The sequence below is a fragment of the Mytilus galloprovincialis genome, chromosome 8, assembly GCF_965363235.1.
Source record: "Mytilus galloprovincialis chromosome 8, xbMytGall1.hap1.1, whole genome shotgun sequence".
In the NCBI taxonomy this organism is placed as follows: domain Eukaryota; kingdom Metazoa; phylum Mollusca; class Bivalvia; order Mytilida; family Mytilidae; genus Mytilus; species Mytilus galloprovincialis.
Genome location: NC_134845.1, coordinates 67,274,148 through 67,286,819, shown reverse-complemented (window position 1 = coordinate 67,286,819; position 12,672 = coordinate 67,274,148). Strand labels below are relative to the sequence as shown.

Below are 12,672 nucleotides of genomic sequence, written 5' to 3'. Positions count from 1 at the left end.
TGCACAAGAATAGGCTTCATAAAAGAAAAGCAATATATTTTTCTCATTTGGTAGCAAGAACTTTTATTAGGATAGGAACAACCCTACCAAGCTATGAGAGGCTTTCCCTCTGACAAAGGGTTATGCTGTTATACATGAGGTTTGTTAATATTTGCCATTTACCTTTTTTTAATGGAAGTTTAATGGATTCCTAATGGTATGGATACATTGGGCCCTAAAAAAGAATATGTTTGCTTGCCCTAATCCTACCTACCCAGAAAATAGCTGCCTAATCAAAATCTTTTATTGTCCTGATTTGAAGAAGTTTGTTTTTTTAATCAGATAGGCAGAAAGACTAATAAACATCTGATACTTCAATTTCTTTTTGTTGGAAAAAAAGGAAATCAATGCCTACTTACCTACCCACTGTCTCAACCTTTGAATGTAGGGTTTGGGCAAACCAAAATATTTTTAAGTGTGGCCTTGTAGTAATATATAGCACTTTATTCCAGATTTCCTAACCTTAGATCTTCTTAATTTCTAAATTGTTCTTTTTGCAAAAACTTTGGAACACAGGGAGGGGGTTTTGTTACAATTTGCTGGGCATGTTGGGTTTACGGTTTCAATAAGACTTTCACTTACATGTACTTTGTTCCCACTGGATAATTTGTCTCCTCAGTGGCGGATCGAGAACTTTTCATAAAGGGGGGGGGGTGTATCTGACTGACCTAACGGGAGCCCACTCCAGTCATGCTTCAGCGATTCCCTATATAATCAACCAATTTTTTTCTCAAGAAAAGGGAGGGCAAGTGTGATTTTTGGGGGTTTCTTTTGTATATATGAACCCGGCAAATTGTAACAACCCATGTGGATTACACAGAGCTGCTAAGTGGACAACTACCTTCAAGGACCAGGATCAAAGGTGCTAACCGAGTGATAAAAAACTTGAAAGACTCAAGCCGTGCATGTAGCCTGTCGGCAAAATTCATAGAATTTCTTCTTTTTTCGCTTCAAATATACTCCTCATAGTTACCAGGATTGAAATTTTGTGTTTGCGTCAGATGCACGTTTCGTCAAAGTAATTTTAAATCTTCAATTTGGCGACAATCCTAGTTGAAGGAGATGAAGCGATGAGATGATTCTCATAATTTCCGCCATCGCCACTTTACCTGATTACTCCTAACCTTCCGCATAAAAAATTTCGACAGTCCTCGCTAGGTTGTGTATCACGCAAGGGACTTTGCAGAGAATACCGAATGCTTGTCGGCCATGAGGAAATTTCCTCATGGGGTCGGACAATGTATGGCAGAGGTCATATTAAGTGCAGTATTGCGGAGCATGTATGGAACGGATATGAACTCTGCGCCGGAGATTGTCATATTAAGTGCAGTATTGCGGAGCATGTATGGAACGGATATGAACTCTGCGCCGGAGATTGCCTGGTCCCCCTTTTCAAACTTATCGAACCAAAAATGAAGTGCCCACCACCCATATAATGAAAAATCTGGATCCGTCACTGTTGATTACAAGGCTTATCCTAGTCCAAATAATTATGACGTCTGGCAAGGCTAGTTTAATTTTTTTCGCGGCCACTTCATGTATATTGACATACACTCTTTGTGTATTATATCAACAACATCGGGGTTTTAATGGGGTAACGGTGGGGGTGGTACACAAATCAATGATTTGTCAGTATCAATACAATAACGAATATTATCTTTATCTTGACAACAACTGATAGTGCTTTAACCCAACCCCCCCCCTCCCCCTTTTCCACTTCGGAAAGATGATTGAGTTGTGGTTAGGAAAATAGTTCATACATGCATTGTCAACAGGATGCAAGCTGTATATGCCAAGCAGCTATATATATATATACCGACGGTATTGGTCATAATTGGTATCAAAAATGATGTTTTACCTTTGATTTATTTATTTTCTTTCTTTCAAATTTCAAGATATGTATACTTTGACTGTGACGTTAAACCAAGGAGTTGTATATAAACTTTCCTGCTGGAAAATGCATGCACTATTTTTTCTACCAACAAATCAATCATCTTTCCAAAATGAAAAGGGCCTTAGTAAATAGTTAAACCTCATAGATTTAATCATATTGACTTTATTTTGTTTTCAGTTTTGCTATTATCCTGACACGGTATAAAATTGAACATAACTGCTATACCTCAAATTAAACATCATGGTGCTTTTATGGGTATATGATTACGTAAAATTAATACTGCTGGGGAGGTGGGTTGCATTTGAAATTAATAAAATGAATATTTTTCACATTTACATATATTAAGATTTAATAAAACACTTCGAATTCAATATTGTAAACCTTTCATTTTATACGGATTTCTTTTGTTTGTTTGTTTGGGTTTTTATTATTCGGCTTCGCCGCGGTTGACAATGTTTTCTCGGGGTACCAATCTGCTCTATCCCCCACTCAGCTATGTGTTGTTTTCAATTGTTCAACATGGACTTTGAACACACATTGTACGACGTTCAGATAAATGTATCCAGTCTAGATTTTGTGAGCTGTAATCATTAAGCTAACAATGTTCTGAATAGAAAAGCTGCATGTGCTTTTGACATGAACCGTCTTCGAGCGAGTTTTAATTTATTAATAAGATGTTGCAGCGATTGGAAATCGGCAACAGCATTATGTACCTCGTAATTTATGCCAACAATATTCCTGTTCATACTTTAGAATTTTTTGCTAAGATTTGCGAAAATTGAGAAGAAATACGTATAGCAAAAATTAAAACTATATTTCAATTTTTTTATAGCAGCATTTGCACATGTATACAAACAGTATCAACTGAAATCGAAATAACTGTAGTTCCGAAATTTTGCGCATTTTAAAATGAATTGATTGATGCACGCAGACTTTTTTTTAATCTTCACTATATTATATGTACTTTGCTAATTATTTTATTTTTGATGTGTCGGTAAAGAGTAATTTTCAATCAGCGGATCTCTATTTTTCCCTTGCCGCTTTTTCATTGTTGGAAAGCTTGTAGATCTATTCAAATTGAGTGAAAAGCCACGTGTAACATTTATTTTTAATGTTCGTTCATTTTGGAAAATCAGTTTTATTCCCGTTTGTCCGTGCATAAGGCCCCATCCCAATTCCGATTCTCGTTCATGTGTATTTTCTCTTGCTTACCCGTCTGTAGTCTCGATCACCCAGACGCATTATGAATATAGCGTCTGGATTTTTGTGTCTTTGGATTTCGTTCATAGATGGCGTTTTAAAATTTGGTAATGACCTTGACCACATGTTCCCGGAAGGTAAAAACTTCAGGAATATGAACGATAACATGCGGCAGTGGTTGACCAGACATGTGAGTTTCAGTGTAAAATTAATTAAACGTTTAAACAGCATGGAAACTAGACAATTAACTTATCAAGGTTCATGTTTACGAATGTCTCTTTTAATAGGATAGGGAAAAGGTAGTTTTTACACATAACTCAGAAAGGGGGGAAAGGGGGGGGGGGGTTGTTGTTGCAAACTAATCCTTGGTTGTCAGTACAACCTACTGTTTTTGTACACCTTTATGTACAAAAACAGTAGGTTGTAACAACCAAGGATTAGTTTACAAAATTGCAAAATCCTTGTAGAACAACTAGTATCATAAAATAAAATGTTTGACAGTTTGTATTAGGTATGTAGTTTTAAATATTTTACCTCATGCATCGATCATGAAATCTTAGACTACTATAACACAGTAGTCTCAGCTGAAATCTCAATATAAAAAAAAACAAACTACCACACATTTGACTCTTGGGTCTTGAGGTATTATACTGCAAATCACAAGCTAGGATACTTAATAAAGGATATTTAATAATTACTAATCTGCAGTAAGCACCAAGAATTGATGCTTAAAGGCAAGTCCCTTCTTGTTCTTAATGCAGATGAGTCAAACTCCTAAATTATTTAAAATATATTAAAAGCATATTTTTTAAGATTATAGATTCTGTGTCCAGCCAGCAAAGATCATCAAGGGACGATGCAAGAGAATATGAAATTCTTCTTACAATAAGACAATTTATCCTCATGCTATATAGATTATGCCATTTAGAATGCACTTAATGAAACTAAAAATTAAATTAATACAGGATTACTGTTGTAACAATTGTTGATTGCCATAAAAGGCTGATTAGTATTGAGAATGAAATAAAAAAAATATGACCAACAGAATACAGTATATTATAACTATATATAATCTATGTACATTGTAATCTACGTATAAAGTATCTGCATTGAGTTTCATCTGAAATAATAAAAGACATATTATATCTTTTCCAGGTCAATTATCTGTATTGAATGGCTGGATAATACAAACCTAGTACAAATGTATATAGAGGAATGAAGAGGCCTCACATATAACTGACTGTCATTGGGTAATTTTATTATTTATAAAAAAATTGAGAATGGAAATGGGGAATGTGTCAAAGAGACAACAACCTGACAAAAGAGCAGAAAACAGCCAAAGACCACCAATAGATCTACAACACACTGACAAAATCCTGCACACAGAACCATGCTTCAGCTGCCACCTTAACAAAAATGTGTACTACTCCTGGTAACATGGGGTCAAGGTGATAATGAATGTTATAATACATGTATACTACGAAATATATAAATGAACTAAAATTAAAAATCATACAAGACTAACAAAGGCAAGAGGCTCCTGACTTGGGACATACGCGAAAATGTGTAGGGGTTAAACATGTTTTGCAAGATCTCAACCTATCCAGCTAGCCATTGTAGAAAATCAAAAACAATAGGCACAGTAAATCTCAGTTTAAAGAAGTCATATTTAGTCCTATGTCAGAATAGGAAACAAAACAAACTAAGCAAAATTACGATACATAAATTTACAAAGGACTACTAGCAGTTACTGACATGTTCCTCAGACATATGTGAACTTAACTAAATGTCATACACTATATATGTTTTATCAGTTTTTTACTTCTTTTTTTCTAGCATATGAAATATATCTTGAATATATTGTACCAATGTTTTTTTTTGAGAATATTTTTTTTGTACCCTAATACCAGTAGGACATGAATTACATGTACCAATAAGAAAAATAATTTCTTTGGTTTTATTCCAATACAGATGCATGAAGTCAGACTAAATGTTTTTGAACCTTGCATATCTACTTGAACTTGTTTCTTAGTTTTGCAAAATTACTTTATTCAGTAAAATTTCTAAACAAATGTATAGTTTTGTAGATATTGGTCTCATACAAATTGCATTTTATTAAACTTGGGCAAATTATATTTCAGCAAAAGGCTTTGGCCATCAAATACATGTATTTCATCTCGGAAGAAAAAGAACAACAGTCCTGATGATGGTGACACCGTGACAGGTCAAATTAATCTAACAGGTAACACATACATGACATATTGTTTTAAGGATTTTCCATTTAAACATACATGCATGCATATTGGAACCAGGGAAGACACTTAGAGATCCAAAGTTACAATGTGGAGTGCGGTTAATTCCAATGAAAATGTTAGTGAAATTGTCAATTGGCTTCTATCAGTTGATTATTGATTGACTTTATTAACTTAATATTTCTGTAACAATTGTACATGTAATAACAATTAGCAACTTCGTGATATCCATTACCAAAAATTTTGTGTAGTCTGATTATAACCACAGAATTTACTTTGCTTTTCAGATACTAGTGAAGAAATGAAAAAACAAGAGTAGACACCATTTGACCAACTGTGCTTACAATACTTGTGCAATAGTTGTAATTGATGTCCATACTACATTGTAGTTTCATACATGTATGATAATACATTACAGCATCCACAGAATTATCATCTTGGTCGACAATGCCTCTCATTTCTTAGTAAATTGCATTTGTTATTTTGGTTGTATGATTTTCTAAAAAGACTTTATTGTTATTAATGGAGTAGAATGTTGAAAAAAACAAATGACAAAGATCATTATTGAATGAAATGCAAGTACTTTTTTAAAGTTTTAAATAGACAATTAGTATGGTTTTTGAGCGATTTAAAATAGATATTTCAATTTGTTTCCAGTACACTAATAAGCACTTTATCACACAATCAGTGGCAGATCCAGAAATTTTCATAAGTTGGGGCCCACTGACTGCCTAAGAGGGGGTCCGGCCAACTCCAGTCATGCTTCAGTGATTCCCTATATAATCAACCAAATTTTTTTTCCCAGAAAAGGGGAGGACTGGGCCTCCAGGCCCCCCTCTAAATCCGCCTCTGACAATACCATGAAAATAAATTTGCTGTAGCTATTTGTTGTATTTCGTTTTCATTGTTTATTTTTGACATAAAACCCCCTTAAAAAAATACAATTTGAAACTAGAAACACTTATCCTAAAAATTGCATTTTAATATTAAAACCAAAGCGAATGAAGAAAGAGCACTATATCAAGTGTACCTTAATATGATTCTGAAAAATATTCATTACATTGAATGCTTATAATTATCAGAATAATGAGATATGGTATGATTGCCACTTAGATTTATATCCACCAAAGTTCAAATATTGTGCATTCAATTTGTAGGTCAACTTTCAACCTTCAACAATGAGCAAAATCCATAGCCTATAGTAAGCTTTAAAAGGCTCTTAACATGGCAAAAAAAAACATTGTTTATCTAACTGATATTTCTAAATTACTGAATGTTCAATTGTTATGATGGAGAAAATAAGTGGCATTACAGTTTATCATGTTTCTGTCATGGACACAAAGACCATCTAGAAGTTTTCAAAATGCCTACTTTGGACATTCAAACAACAAGTAGGAATAAAAGAATCTACTTTAGTGTTGAATATATTAAATTGAGAACAGAGATGGGGAATGTGTCAAAGAGACCACTAAGGAGAAGAAAACAGCAAAGGGACACCAATGCGTCTTCATCACAGCGAAGAAAATTTAGCTCACACAGGCAGGCTTTAGCTGGACTCTAAAAAATGTGTACTAGTTCAGTGAAAATAGATGTCATACAAAACTTCAAAACAATGAACTAAAATTGAAAATCCTACAAGGCTATATAACATGTATAAAAATAAGAAGATGTATAATTTCCAATGAGACAACTCTCCACAAGAGACCAAATGATGCAGAAATTAAACGACTATAGGTTACTGTACATCCTTCAACAATGAGCAAAACCCATACAACGTAATACCAATATACAGTTGTATAAAGATGAAGGAACAACAAACATGAACAAACGGCAACCACTGAATTAGAGGCTGTTGCCTTGGGACAGGCACATACATACATACATACATACATACATACATACATACATACATACATACATACATACATACATACATACAGAATGTGGTTGGGTTAAACATGTTAGCGTTATTCCAACCCTCCTCCTAACCTAGGACAGTGGTGTAACAGTGCAACATAAGAACGAACAATAAAAAATCAGTTGAAAAAGGCTGAAGTTATCAGATGGATACAAATAGAAATACTACATAGAGTGGACGGGAACTTGTATATCCCAACAACAAAGGTACATTTGAGTATGATTGCCAATGAGACAACTCAATCAAAGTTCAAATAAAGTGGATGTTATCAATTATTGCCAACTGTACAGTCTTCAACAATGAGTAAAACCCATATCATATAGTCTGCTGTTAAAGGCCCAGACATAAATTATATGAACAATTCAAATGAGAAACTGACGGCCTAATTTATTACAAAACCAAAATATCGAAAATTAAAAATGACATGCATGAACAACAACCGCTGAACTAAAGCTTAAGACATACATATAAGACTGTACAAGGGTTAAATAATACTATTAATTTGAAAGCATGCCTTTTATGGCTTGATTTGTAAATACCCAGCTATCTATCTAATTGCCAACCGCGGAAATTTACTTTTCAGAAAATACACAATTAAGGAGCCCCTGAGATGAACCATGGTTTTTGGTAGGGTTTGTGTTGCTTTCTTTAGTTTTTGTTGTTGTGTTGTGTCCTTCTTTATGACTATAAATACTAGGAAAAAGAAATAACCTAGTAAACTGAATTAGTAAGTCTATCAAGCCTCTAATCCTTGTTGTTGGAGTATTTTTAAGAGTTAGTTAAGTTAAAATAAAATTGCAATGAATAACAATACAGTAGAAAGTACATGTAGGTCAACAAATACTATCTCATATGATGTGGCTATATATGTATACATGTAGATGTATGTTAAATTGAAGGGCATGTAAATAAAATAATCAGATTTTCCTGTTCTTTAAGTTAAAATCGTTCATAGCCTAAAAAATCTGGTGAAATTCTGTTGATTGATGTGCAACTCAGTATATTATATAAAGGCATACGACTACAATTCACACATATGCACAGTACATAAAATCATGAGTTACTTAATCCTGCAAAAATTCATAGAAGAATATTGACAGCAATCGATCAATGCAATACTGTTTTGCTCTACAAAATAAAACAAATTCATTATACATTAATAAATACTGAATCTGATACCTGTGTAAAAAAATGTCTAAAATAATAGTCTGAGGTCTGACACAATCAAATAAGACCTTGTACAGCTGTTGTATACTTGCAGTGTTTTATTCATTTAATAAACAATTTCGAGGGTAACAAAGGAATACAATATTAAAGACTTCAAATCAAAGAGGACTGACAGAAGACCAAATAAGGTACACAAGCTCCATACAAATTTAAAAAAGAATGTTTAGAGAAGGAAGGCATCACAGAAAAAAATAAAATAGCCTTTCAAGACGTCATGATTATTTGGACTAGCCTAGTCCTATAATTTTAGCATCAAGGTAAAAAATTAAATAGTCTTTCAAAGTGTCAAAATTATTTGGACTATTGTACTGCATGTTGGGAAGAACCCTACAAATGAGGACAAGGGGTCATTTTACTGTTGAAGAAAAGAAAAACAGAAAATTAAGATTTTTAACTTAAAAGGGCAAAAATTCATTATATTTGAAACAGCTTTTTTAAAGAGGCCTAGGGTCCCATTATTTTTAATAATAAAAACAAAAGATATAAATCCAAGCCTATTATAAAACTCTTGGACATGTTTTGAACTTACAATATCAGATAGATGTAAATAGTTCTTTCAATGCCAATGGGAAACATTTCTTCAAATAATATAAATATATGCTCATTTGACATAAATTTTGTACTAAAAAGTGGCTTTTACAACAAAAACAAAATTAATTACGTGAAATGTATTACTCATAAAAAGGATAGTCATGCAATTGAGGGTTTTTTCCGAACCTGTTGGAGGCAATGTCTTTTTAATACAATAATTAAATTAAAATTATTTTGAAACTCAGATCACAGGGGTTTGTTACAAACCCTGTGCTCAGATGTTCAACTGTTCAATAAATTTATGTTGCGCGACTTTACTGTTTTTGTTTAAACCTATCAACTTGCAATGATAACCTTCTATTTACCTAGTACTGCTTTTGACAAAACATTAATTACACCATGACCCTTTAACACGTATATGCTAGCTGCATGTTGATGTTCTTTGGTTGAAGTCGTTAAAAAAACAAGCACTCGGTTAAAGAGCTCTTAAGAGCTCATGTTCTCTGTTATTATGTATATATATGCAACCCGACTTTAAATAAAGATTAATCATGGAGGCTGCCATTTTGGATGTTGTGGGTCAAAATATCATTTCGGATACTATCCTTACTTTTCATAGGGTCTACGAATAATCCAAAATGTTCCGAGTCTCTGACAGAAATCTGACATAAGATTTTTTACCATTACGAAAACCCAGACGTTTGATTTGTAAAATTCAAGCGTCTGGGTAATCGAGACTAACCCGTCTCAAGTAATTTCCGACATTATACTAGTATTTCACAAATTTCATGTCACACAGGCAGCAATAAAACTCTGTTGTTTTTCAATATTTTTTAACTATAAATTATTCATTTTAAAAAAGTACTAGTACTTTCATTTTCAAATTTTATTTATAGACCATATCGCGGACGTGAAAGAAAGCACTGTAAAAAAAGGTTTATATATATAATTTATATTTTGATGAGAATAAATAAGGGTCATATTACAGTCATAACAGGAATATCAAATCAAGAATATAAGTATTAATCTCTTTTTTGTTGTTGTCGATGATTAAATACGTCCTAGCCGTTTTCACTGTGACAGGTCAGTTGCTTTAGGAAATTTTATTTATTTGAATGCAAATGATCGCAAATGAATGAACTTGATGATGATGCAAGTCTGTCACTATATTTGCTATGCTTATGGGATTTTAATATATAAAACGACAATATATAGTGTAAGCTTTAATTTGTTATTGTGGGAGTTTATGTGTGTAATGCGTACATGTTTATGATATTCTTATCAATACTACATTCCGTTTTCATGTCCCATATCAACATTCCCGATTGTCAAGTTAAGTCTCTGATCTGTGCCGATTTAAACTAGCCGAGCGTATAGAAAGTAAATGTATGGACAGTTACCCCAAAGTATAAACAAAATACTTCCGAGACCCATTCTTTGTACTTTAAACAGTTTTGTAGAACTTGAAGTTGGTCAACGAGTACGGAACAAGTAAACCCAACTCAAACACTCTCCGGCCATTACGACATGCCAAGTTTCTTTCATTTTCATTGGAGGGAAGCACTATTTAACTGTTACAAGATATTTGATTTTACATTCTTCATTTTTTGCTACATTCTGATGAGATGCATTCAATACTCTTCCACCAAACTGACCATTATTCCGACGTAGCGGAATATATTCCGACATCTTGAAAATATTTGTTCTGGTGTACGGGATATAACTCCCATAGCAACAAACGTCGATTTTCCCGATTTCCGCTAGAGGCGTTCATTTACGTACCTCTCACCTTAACGTCCAGTGGCAAATATTTCATGCATATTTAGAACGAGAACAAATGAACAATAAATACAAAGGATGGAAACAACGTTTTTAATTTAAATATATGAATTGGTACAAGATAATGATAAAACATCTGCATGTCCATGTCCATGTAATTTATATGATCATACCATATTTATATAATTGCAAAATATCATCAATATTAAGTTAATAAAAAATGCACTTTAAAATACCCTAAAGGGACCGACATAATTTTAGTAGTTTGCAATAGAAATAATGTTGAAGATCAACAGATTTTTTTCAAGGATCACCTGGGGAAAAAGATTTTAATAACAGCAATAAAATTATAAAACGCTCTTATATTTGCGAACGCTCAGGTTACTTTTCTAATTTTCATTTTATGTGTACATCTATTCAATATATTTCTCAAGTGAGTCGCCCAATTCAATTTTGATGTCAAACTATGCATTGGTTTGTTTAAATAAAATTGCATGGGGTCTGGTGGCGGATACGGTGAAGTACAGAGTAAACACTTCTGATAAATCTGCAGAAATTGAAACTACATATATCATTTAGTTATATCATAAAGCAAAGAACAAACTATTCATCTGTTGAAAAGATTTGAAAAAAACCTTGTGACATAATTTCAGAGTGTACAGATTATATAATCTTATTCCTATATCTTAGCTCAATTGAAGAGCCTTTTCATTAATCAAACACTTTGCACATTATAACTGAAATTTCCCATAGGTAACAAATGTTTGAACAAAAAATTACAAAGCAATTGACTGGTTTTTATATTCAATTTTTTTTTATCTATATTTCATAACAAAACTATTTGTATTGATTCAGTACATTTAACTATTGCATTTGAACAAATAATAGCATTCTTGTCACAACAGTATCATCTGTAACCATATATCTGACACAATTTAGCTAATTTATGTACTAGAAGTGTTCAAACAAAGCCATATTTGCAATAGTTGTATGTATGCAGATACCAGTCTGAGATATAAATTCACTTAAAATGTTATATAGATGACTACTTATATCTGATTTTTCATAACTTCCAAGCATAGTTATTGTTTTCTATATCAAGAGCTTTAAAATCATAAAATCATATCATTTACAAGTTAAATTATTTGTTTTATGACCCAGGGGGTAGGCAATTTTCTATGTTTTTGCCCCTGTGGCCTCAAATTTCCAAAATTGGTTAAATTCTGAATGTTCCCCTTTTCACCATATATAGGTTGCATTTCTGTAATTATTGACAATGCAATTTTCCATAGGAATTCCTTTTACGGCTCAAACTGTACCACTTTTACTATGAAGTTTTGAAAAAAATCTTATCCTAGAATTGAAAGTTCATATGCACCACAATTTTTTTCAAAGGTCAAAATATAGGGCTGTGCGGCATATTTTCAACGTTTATATGCCCTGAACTTCTCATAGTTTAGACTAACACTAATTTTCTTAACTACCCCTACCTCGAATGAAAGGTTACCACATATTTGAATGTAAACAATATGCACATGTATATTTAATGGTAACATTCCCAAGTTATGTCTCTGTGATATGGAACACAGAGAGCATAACTGGGAACCAGTATGAAAACAAAAAAAATGTTCTATGAATATTCAAGATCTCCCCAAAGGGGCGTGTTTTGAGAAACAGCTGTATTTACAAAGAGCAACCTTTATATAACTGTCATATTGCGAATCCATTATATGCATTCGTGTAAATGAAGAAAAGATTAACAATGATCGGTTTCACTATCTGAGTGAAACTTCATCGCAATCAAGCTTCATCAAGTTATTACATATATTCAA

The 12,672-nt window shown here is 32.9% G+C and overlaps 1 long non-coding RNA gene across 1 annotated transcript; it reads left to right on the top strand.

The window, feature by feature from the left end:
* The first annotated feature begins 3,153 nt into the window (after positions 1-3,153).
* Positions 3,154-5,871, top strand: LOC143043480 (uncharacterized). The gene is made up of 3 exons (XR_012968419.1): positions 3,154-3,323; positions 4,289-4,383; positions 5,673-5,871. It is a non-coding gene; the product is annotated as an uncharacterized LOC143043480 (long non-coding RNA).
* The last annotated feature ends 6,801 nt before the right edge of the window (positions 5,872-12,672 follow it).